Here is an 8435-nt window from a genome sequence, read left to right as displayed (position 1 = left end):
CCTAATAGCATCTATCAAGTAATATGCCTTGCTCAATGGTCCATGGAAGTATTAACAGTTTTGGTAACTGACTTTGTAAATTAAAATTCTACAGCCTTACACTAGTAAACGCTTGTGCTACACGCGTAAGACAGGTGTAGTCAGCTCAGTAGCCAGTCGAAAGTTTTCTCTTTGGCATCCACAGATGCAACAGTTCATAACTAAATGGTGAAAACAGAGGTGAATCCACCTAAGCAGCACTTGTACGATTGCCCCCCCCCCCCCCAAGTTGTCAGCAGAGTGCACGGTCTCTGCGCACAGAAAACCTGCACTGCGCAAAAAAAAAAAAAAAAAGAACCTGGCTGCTCCAGCCAGTGATGCCACTCACATTCATATAAACACTTATCAGCATCATTGATGGATTATGATAGTGTCCTTATGTGCCAACACCGGTGTTTTTTCATTTGTGGATATGGCTGTTTTTCATTGGCCTCAGCCCACTCAGTAAGTTCACTAACAAGACAGGCTACAGATACTGACTACCATTGATAGGAATAATGGTGTTTTGACAAACCTTCCTACTTTGGCAAAACGTCCTACCGTAGGTATTTTATGCATCTTTCTGCTGTCACAGAGTAATTCCAGCACAAATTTAAGTAGGTATGACGGTTTGCCACTTAACGTTGCCCATCAGAGTATGCTTGTAGGTTATATTCTTAAAGCCAGGATGGTTTGCCACTTCATTTTACCCGTTAAAGTATGCTTATAGGTAAGATTCACAAAGGTAGCATGGTTTGGCACTAAATTTCACCTGTCAGAGTATGTTTCTAGCTCTTATTAACAAAGGTAGGATGATTTGCCACTTAATTTTAGCCGTTAAAGTATGCTTCTAGCTCATATTCACAAAGGGAGGATGGTTAGCCACTGATTTTTTATCTGTGAAAGTATGCTTCTAGCTCAGCTTAACAAAGGGATAACTCAGTAGGTAGAGTGGTGGCCCCATGATCGGAAGGTCGGGGGTTCGATTCCCCTGAACAGCTACCCTGAGGTACCCCTGAGCAAGGTATCGTCCCTACACACTGCTCCCCGGGCGATATGGCCTAAAATTCATATCGCGATATAATTTGAAGCATGTGCGGTAGCGATATATATCACGATATATTCTTTTCTTAATGTTATTAAGAAAAGAATATATTCTTTTCTGTGCTTAATTCTGTGCTTAATGACCTCGAACCGATTTGGGCGTGCAGAAATCTGTTAAAAAATGTTTTAGTACAACTTCGGTAAGCCACATTGCTTGATGGATTGTCAGAGCATTACGGCTGCCGTAGTGAGTAGTGATGGGATTTCCGGCTCTTTTTAGAGAACCGGCTCTACAGGTTGTTTTGTTGCTTTAATTAATTTATTATTAACAATAATATAAAATTATGCACAAAAGGAATTACTAATGCAAAAAAGTGGTTTTATTTATATATGTTTATATATAAATATATGTGGTGGTCCCTAGAGACAAAGCATGTACAAATTCCAAAGCACGTACAAACTCCAAAACACATTTCTAGCTTTAACTGAACTTCCAAAACAGAGCTACCTAGATCACTTAAATTACACAATTGAAAGCATATGTGTATTGTTTGTGTATTTATACACAAGCACTCATATATATTCAAATAATTTTTTAAAAACAAAGTTCATTTACCTGTTACTACCACACACCAAATCCAGTCGTTGGTACTTGCTGGCTTGTGTAGCCACTACGTAACAAAAGCTCAACACTGCGCCTAGCGTCCTGGAGCACTTCTGTTGTGTTTTGTACATGTTTTGGAGTTTTTACGTGTTTTGGAGTTTGTACGTGCTTTGTCTCTATGGGCCACCGTAAATATACTTTTATTTATTCACTCCACATAAAATGTAATAAATAAATCATATAATACAAAAACCAACTAGTCAAAGTTCAACTTTTAACTATTTAAATTTTCAGCTTTTTCCTTTTAAACAAATTTAAAGTGAAACAACACAAAACACTGCAAACCACAACACAATTAAATATAAATTACAATATGAAAACAAAAAGAACATGCATATTCTCTGTCATATGGGCCTGCATGAATAAACTTTCTGAATCCCTTATCATCCGCAACTGAAAATAGTTGTGGATGATTACTATAGAGATTGACAGACCACGTGACTTTCGCGCATTGCATGCCAGTAACTCGTGGCAAAACAATCCAAGTACCGCATCAAATGCAAGCATTTGCAGCACCGCAAAACGTTCATTCTCCGGTTCCAATACCTTCTTGCTTTTTCTTTGCCCCCCAAAAAAGTTATGTACAAAACGAAGGAGAACAATGCCGGACCGTACAAAGACAGACTTGATGAAAAGGCAAAGAAAAGATACGAGGAAAAAATCAAAGGAGTGAAAGGGTTAGACCCTTACGAGCACACAGAGTGGACAAAATACGTTAGCGTGCTGCCCAACTTTCACCACGCTCATATTTATAATGATACGGTTCTTGGAGTGAGTGCATACACTCATGAAGTTCAGTAACTTCAGGTCACTGCATCAAGCCCAGGTACAGTTTACTGACGGATGGGTACAGGACCTTGAAATGCACCGTGTAGAACGAAAGACCATCGTACGTATCATAAGTTTACGAGTCTCACAAATCGTCTTCATAAATACACATTCATTAACCGTTTACTAATAGGACCTTTGAGCTCAACGGTAATTAATTAGTAGTGGAAATAATTTCTGGTTCGCATTACAGAAACGTAGCAGTGACAATAATATTGTACGCTGTAATCGTACTGGGCAATTAGTGATAGCATAGCGCCACAATTTCTGTTCAGCGCCAGACTTGCTTGTAACCTATATCACCAATTATGTTAAGAAAAATGACGTATTAACTACTACAAAACACTGACCTTTGTGGAAATGCTTGGAGCAGACTAACCTGTGAGCTGGATGTTCTGGGACGTTATATTTGGTCTTTGAATGGCTGCAATCCAGGCCATCTGTCGCCTCTTTTTACTTCAGAAACATGGCTCGAATAATTTCTCTTCAACAACGTAATCGATAAAAAAAAAAGATCTCTTTACCCGTCGGCTTCATGGCTGTCATGCGACCGGCTATTGCAGTTAATAATACAACCGCTTCTTGACAGTTTTTTGTGTTTCTTTTTATCGCTGTGTAACTGATTTCAATTGAAAGCCTGCGTGCGCTACTACCTCTTGCCACGAGTTCCCAGAATTCTTTGCGGTTTTACCCTTGAATGACGTCACATTTTCAATCTCTATACCTTTCTAATGTGACGTTGTTGTTCCTGGCTTCCTTTCTTTCTCTCTCCCTCCTGCTCTGTTCATGTGCTACTGTCAGTGTAACTACCGCCCCTCCCCCCTCTGCCCAGTGCAAAGCACAAGGCTCGCATGAAGCGGGGAAAAAGTGCGAGAGAGAGGGTGAGACAAAAAAAAACAAAAAACACGGCTTGCGATAAGGAGCCGGCTCACATCATTCACGTCAAAGATCTGGCTCTAAGAGCCATTTCGTTCGCGACCGACACATCACTAGTAGTGAGGAGCTTTGCGGAGTAATCTGGGTCCAAATCGCCGTCCCTTCAGGTCGCAAAGTCAAACGAACACTAAGAGTTAAAAACGGTCTAAATTCTTTCATCTTTAATTAAATCATCAGCATTGCTGCTTTATCGGGTGTAACAATTAAGTTTTGCATCCATGAAAATAGAATTTATTAAAATATAACGGAGTTAGAAGTTAACAGGAAGTTAGCTCGCTAGTTTACACCTAAACATTTCATACCATGTTCTGACTGAGAGATTTTTGAAACTAATTAAAACGTACAGCTCTGCTACCATTTCCAACATAAATGAAGACAGAAAACTAAACAGCAGTGGCGTTTGCAGGGTTACTGAAGTTGGACTACCTGGTATATAATATTGTGCTACGTGATTGCTAGCGACACAGCTATATAAGCATAACATTAGCACAGTGAAGCTGGAGGATGAACGCCAACTTAAATTCCACTCGATAAAAGTTAACATGAGGGATTCTGGTGGTCAGGGACAAATGTAATCGCATAGCAGGATGCTATACACGGGCCAAACTTCAGTCAGGAGAACAACTGAGGTTATTCATCCACAATACGAGGTTAGTTATTAATATACTGCAACAACATGGGAATAGAGCAGCTGCAAGAGAATTCAACATTAATGAATCAATGTTACGGAAGTGGAGGAAGCACAGTTTTTGGCTTTCCCCATATTTCAAAAGTGCTTCATCTATGCTATGACTGTCGCCCGCTATAATTTGCAGATGATAAGGGTTTTAGCCGCTGCGATGCTTTCGACCAAAACAGGCGCAGCTTGATGACATCATCAACATGCGCTATCGCGATAGAGCTATATAGTCAAAATCTCTATTGTTGGCCAAATTTATATAGTTTCTATCGTATATCGCTTATATCGCCTACCCTTAACAGTATGTCAAAATGAAAACATAACTGTAAATTCAGACACGTGAGGCTGTGCAGAAAAGAATGATACCAAACAAGGCAAAATAGTTTTTAAAGGTAAAATGTGGAGGGAAAATCAAAAGTAGTTAAAAAAAGGCCAATTATACCCTGGACCCCAGAGGGTTAAACGTTTTTTTAAAGTAACGCAATAGTTACTTTTCAAGTAATTAATTACTTTTAGAATATTGTAACTCAGTTACTAACTCAGTTACTTTTTTGAAGAAGTAACTAGTAACTATAATTAATTACTTTTTCAAAGTAACTTGCCCAACACTGCTGACTACGGAGTGGAGCAGTTGTCAGTCGCTTCCTCTACACTGATGACATCAAACTATATAGCATACAAACTCAGACATTGCCCGATTAGCAAGGTCTGCATCAGGTGTTGAGAATAGTGAATAGCTGGAACTTCGAGCTAGGTTAGTGGCTCCAACAGATATTAGAAATGACATCCAAGATCTCTATCCAGAAGAGTCAGTCCTAGACAAAGGAACTGTAAAAACACTCAAGCTCCCAGACCTGAGGCTGAAAGGTAAAGACTGCCTGCACTTGGTAATTTTATATATAAATATGTTTCTTTCTTCACCCATATCACTGGAAAAATGCTTACCTGTTGACAGTGTAACCAGCCCACAACACAGCATGTTATTTGGCTTATTTTACCCCGCTGTGCTTAGTTGGGAGCACCATTTTCTCCTGAAACTAAAAAGAAAATTACTAAGCTGCTCAGATATGTGTAGAAGGGCTTTCTAAACACTAAAATGATAAATCTGAGGCCAGATTTATTTAGAAAAAGTTTGTTACTTGGTTCAAAGAATTTTTATAAAAGGATTTTTAGACGGACAGGAAGTGGTAATTGGAAGTTGCATTTACTATGCATTACTTCCTTACTTATATCAGAACAGCTTGTATGGAGAGCTCCCTTATGTGCCTTATTTGGGAGCACTGAATATGATGATTAACGTTTTGAATTTTTCCAGAACATAAACTCTTCGTGATAAAGGAGTTAAGATTAACTGGGCCTCAGGTGAACTCACTTTAGCTTTGCTTTTTTTTCTTTTAAATATTATAGTTTATATATAAACTATAGTATAATTTTATATATAATTCAAGATTCAAAGTGTTTATTGACATGTGTAAGGAAGAAATAGCATTTTCCTGTGCAATGAAATTCTTCCTTTGCTGTCCATACACAAATGCCAAGTTAGGCTAAAGGAACAAGATAAATAAGAATAGAAATAAGACAAGATATTAAGACTAAGATGAAAATAAGGATAAAAATAATGAAAGATAAATAAGTACAAAAATAAGTAAGTGAAGACAAGTGAGGTATGCAGATGTCGCGTGTAGTTGGATGTACAAAGGAGTTTAATGTGCAAAATGAACATAGTGATGTGAAAATTGCAGTTGAGGTTGGTCAGCTGTTCAGGAGTAATGGTAGCTCTTTTGAAAATAAATGTATCGGCCAATTTATTATGTACAAATTGGTCCTGTGTACTCCATATATCCGTCGCGTGGATGCAGTCTTGTCTAATCAGTGGTTGGGAGTGAAATTCTCATCGTCAAGTAGGCAGCAGTTTGGTAATGAAGTGTGTCATGGCCTTTAACAAAGCTTACAGTTACAATGTATGAAGACTGAAAAACAAATACAACTTTGTACAAGAAAAGTTACAAATGCATACCAATAGTACCCAGAGGTTAGAGGAGGTGAAACACAAATTTTCCATCACATTTGTCATTCCCCTTCAAAAAGACCAGGTATTTAAGGAGCGGCTGTGGCAGCAGCTCGTTGCCTGATCATTGTGTCCTCTACAGCATTAACTCATGCACGCATCCCTGCAGTGATTATCAGTGTGCAAGTGTGACACAGAAAGCAAATAAGTTATTTTGTCCTGAGTGAATGCCCTTTGAAACTCACCTATTTCAGACTTGCAGTTTAATACTATAGAATATAGCAAATGTCCAATGGCATAGTGTTAAATAAAATGATTTTCTTTTAAACTTGAAGCTTTGAAAAACTCTCCTTTTTCCATTAGGACAGAAATTAATATGACAAAGACTCTTTTCAAATTTGTTTAGGCGAATAGAAAATATATTTAAAGATGTATATGGAAAACATGTTGATGCAGAAACATTTATTGAAGCTTCTGAGCTATTTGTGTAATCTTCTCCTAAAGATATCAGATAGATTTGGCCTTTAGATTGGGAATTTAACATCTCGTACAAAATTAAAGTTTTTAATTTAAGTTTGGTAGAATTCTATTTCAAAGAAAAACAAGATTCTCTGCTAAGTTAATGACATCACATTCTACATTCTAAGCAGATGACATCACACTCAATTTGCTCTATCAGATCAAAGGAAACAGATCAAAGGAACACATGACATCATCTCAAAAGTCCTTAAATAGGACCACAGCGTGCTCTCAGTATATCTCAGAACTGTGCGACTCTTTAGGAACACACCACGAGCCAACCTTTAGGAAAAAGATTTGAAACGTTCAGTGTATGCCACGAACACAAGTCCAAACCCTTATCGAATAGAAAAAATCTTCATTGTACATTGTAAGAGCAAAGACAAGAAGAATGCAGAGTATGCAGCAAAACCTTGATCCCCAGGAAGGAACCTCATCGGCCGCTGTTCGCCCTAACACAAAAGCGAAGCAGCCAAACCCAAAGCAAAGAGGGAAAAACCAGGCACCAAATGAGGTGACTTCATCTGCCAAACCAAAGGGTAAAAACAAGAATAAAAAGCAAAAAAATGCAAACCCAAACCCCAGAGCCAGAAACCCTGGACCCAATCGAGGGCCTGTGCCACATCAGCCCAATCCCCACTTTAACCCCAATAATGGGCCTGGGCAGCATTGGTACAATCCACACTTTTTATCGAACCGAGGGCCTGTGCCACATCAGCCCAATCCCCACTTTAACCCCAATAATGGGCCTGGGCAGCATTGGTACAAGCCACACTTTTTACCGAACCGAGGGCCTGTGCATCAGCCTGACTTTAGAACCAATGATGGACCATCTCAACCACAGCCTAATCCTCACTTAATGCCAAATGATGGCACACGTCCATATAGTGAGACCGATGAACTGCCTGCACTGAGATTCCACCTGCAGAAGGCTCAGCACATGTGGAAAATCAATCTCCACAAAATGTCAGCTGTAAATGACAGAGCCTCTGCGACTAAAACCCAAAATGATTGGCTTCACCTGCAGCTAAAGTGCTGCAGAGAAAATGCTGAGAAAACCATTCACGAGCTCCAAAATCAACTGGAACAGGCTCGCAGAAGCAGACCCGAGGAGAATCTCACCCCTGATGTGAGTGAGGCTCCTGTTCAAGACAGCAACACAGTTACAGCTGCAGAGCTGAGTGTGGACGCTTCAACACAAACTACAGAAGCTCCGCACCCAGACTCTACAGAGGTGAAAACTGTTCGGGAAGCTGAGTTGGAGGTCCAATGTAAAAAACAGCAGGAAGAGATTGAACAACTCCGCGAGCAGCTCCTCAAAACACAGAAAAACCTAGAAGAGGAAGTTGCAAAGCACAAAGAACAGGAAGAAGAGCCCCCTGTGAGTTTGTCAAACTCAAAGCCAAACTCTGCCTCAGTGAGGCTGTTTGTGAGGCAAATAATTTGGAGGTCCAAAACTTAAAAGAAGAGCTGGAAAAAACCAGAGCTCTCTACCTGGAGATTGTAACTAGGAAAAACCAGGAGAACACAACAATCCGCAAACAACTCAAGCAAACAGAAGATGAAAAGATCATTCTTCAGGAGTCTTTGCGGTCTCTGCAAGAGACAATAAAGAAGGAAGAACCCGAGTCCAACGTTGGCAATCAGGATCATTCTCCAGCCCAAAAAGAGACAATACATCAAAAAGAGACCAGGGTTAACAAAGCAGAAAATTCTCCAGCCCAAGTCGAGACACTCCC

Source organism: Neolamprologus multifasciatus, chromosome 10, assembly GCF_963576455.1.
Source record: "Neolamprologus multifasciatus chromosome 10, fNeoMul1.2, whole genome shotgun sequence".
NCBI classification, from domain to species: Eukaryota; Metazoa; Chordata; class Actinopteri; order Cichliformes; family Cichlidae; genus Neolamprologus; species Neolamprologus multifasciatus.
Note: the sequence above shows the minus strand (reverse complement) of the source record.